Genomic DNA, 2,728 nt, shown 5'->3' with positions numbered 1-2,728 from the left:
CTCAATTACCTTCATTAATATTCTATTATATGAATGTATAATATAAATATATATAAATAAAAATATACATATATGTGTATATATATATATATATATATATATATATATATATATATACACATATATATGTATATATATATACATATGTATATCATGATTTTCAATTTACTTTTGAAAAATGAGAAATTGAAAAAAAAAAATTTTTCTTACATTATTTCAATTTTTCAAAATTATGTATAATCATTAGAAAAATCCTAAATATTTTTAATTACTCGCTTATTTTTTATTTTATTTAATTTTTTCATAATTTTTTCCATTCACAATCATCTTTTATTTTATTACATTATTTACCTCAATCACCTTCATCCATATTCCATAATATCAATGTATAATATAAATATATATAAATGAAAATATACATATATATGTATATATATATATATATGTATATATATATATATATTTATACACATATATATGTGTATATATATACATATGTATATTATGATTTTCAATTTACTTTTGAAAAATGGAATGTTAAAAAAAAAAATTTTTCTCACATCATTTCAGTTTTTCAAAATTATATATAATTATTCGAAAAATCCTAAATATTTTCAATTACTCGCTTATCTTTTATTTTATTCCATTTTATCATGATTTTTTCCATTCACAATCATTTTTTATTTCATTACATTATTTACCTAAATTACCTTCATATATATTTTATTATATTAATGTATAATATAGGTATATATACATATATATGTATATATATATATATATATATATATATATATATGTTCATATATATATATATATATATATATATATATTTATATATATATACATAAATATGTATATCATAATTTTTAATTTAATTTTAAAAAATGGAAAATTGAAAAAAAAAAAAATTTTCTCACATTATTTCAATTTTTCAAAATTATGTATGATTTTTCGAAAAATCCTAAATATTTTTAATTATTCGCATATTTTTTATTTTATTTCATTTTTTAAAATTTTTTTCTATTCACAATCATTTTTCATTTTATTACATTATTAACCTCATTACATTATCAACCTCATTATCAACCATATTTGAATATATATATATATATATACATATGTATATCATAATTTTCAATTTAATTTTGAAAAATGAGTCATTAGAAAAAAAAAAATTTTTTCGACAATATTTCAATTTTTCAAAATTATGTATAATTATTCGAAAAATCCCAAATATTTCCAATTATTCGCATACTTTTTATTTTATTTCATTTTTTTATAATTCTTTCCATTCACAATCATTTTTTATTTTATTACAGTATTTACCTTAATTACCTTCATTTATATTTTATTATATCAATGTATAATATAGATATATATAAATAGAAATATACATATATATGTATACAGGGTGTCCCTAAATTGCCTCCCACGGACTAGCCAGCATAATACCTCGTTAAAATCCAATCGAGAATTTCTTTTTCGGAAGATCGTCCGACGCATAGTTTTTGAATTATAAGCGATAGCGCTAGGCCAATCAGAGTGCACCGTTTCATCTAGATTTGCCGCCACGGAAATTGCTGTTTTGTTCGTCTGGGTGAATTATTATTATTTGTTTACGAATTAAATATCGGCACCTCCCCTCTTTCGCTGCTGTACCCCTTATGCTTGAGGATGCGCTTCTGTTTACACACACAAGTATGCGCCCATGGATGTGCGGCCGGCAGCGTATGCCGCGGCAACAATACCGAGGTCAGCGCTCGAGAAGGGGCACAACAGGGAGAGAGGGGAGGTGCCTATATTTAATTCGTGAACAAATAATAATAATTCACCCAGCGAACAAAACAGCAATATCCGTGGCGGCAAATCTAGATGAAATGGTGCACTTTGATTGGCCTAGCGCTATCGCTTATAATTCAAAAACTATGCGTCGAACGAGCTTCCGGAAATAAAATTCTCGGTTGGATTTTAACGAGGTATCATGCTGGCTAGTCCGTGGGAGGCAATTTGGGGACACCCTGTATATATATATATATATATGTATATATATATATATACACATATATATGTATATATTTATACATCTGTATATCATGATTTTCAATTTACTTTTGAAAAATGGGAAATTGAAAAAAAAAACTTTTTCTTTCATTATTTCAATTTTTCAAAATTATGTATAATTATTAGAAAAATCCTGAATATTTTTAATCACTCGCTTATCTTTTATTTCATTTCATTTTTTTACAATTCTTTCCATTCACAATTATTTTTCATTTTATTACAGTATCTACCTCAATTACCTTCAGTTATATTTTATTATATTAATGTATAATATAAATATATATAAATAAAAATATACATATATATGTATATATATATATATATGTATATATATATATATATACACATATATATGTATATATATATACATATGTATATCATGATTTTCAATTTACTTTTGAAAAATGGGTAATTGAAAAAAAAAATATTTTCTTACATTATTTCAATTTTTCAAAATTATGTATAATTATTCGAAAAATCCTAAATATTTTCAATTATTCGCATATTTTTTATTTCATTTCATTTTTTTATAATTCTTTCCATTCACAATCATTTTTCATTTTATTACAGTATTTACCTCAATTACCTTCATTTAAATTTTATTATATTTATGTATTATATAAATAGATATAAATATATATATACATATACCGGGACAATCTCT

This window comes from Neodiprion pinetum, chromosome 6 (genome assembly GCF_021155775.2).
Source record: "Neodiprion pinetum isolate iyNeoPine1 chromosome 6, iyNeoPine1.2, whole genome shotgun sequence".
Classification (NCBI taxonomy): domain Eukaryota; kingdom Metazoa; phylum Arthropoda; class Insecta; order Hymenoptera; family Diprionidae; genus Neodiprion; species Neodiprion pinetum.
The sequence above is the reverse complement of the archived record's forward strand: the minus strand, read 5'-3'. Positions refer to the sequence as shown.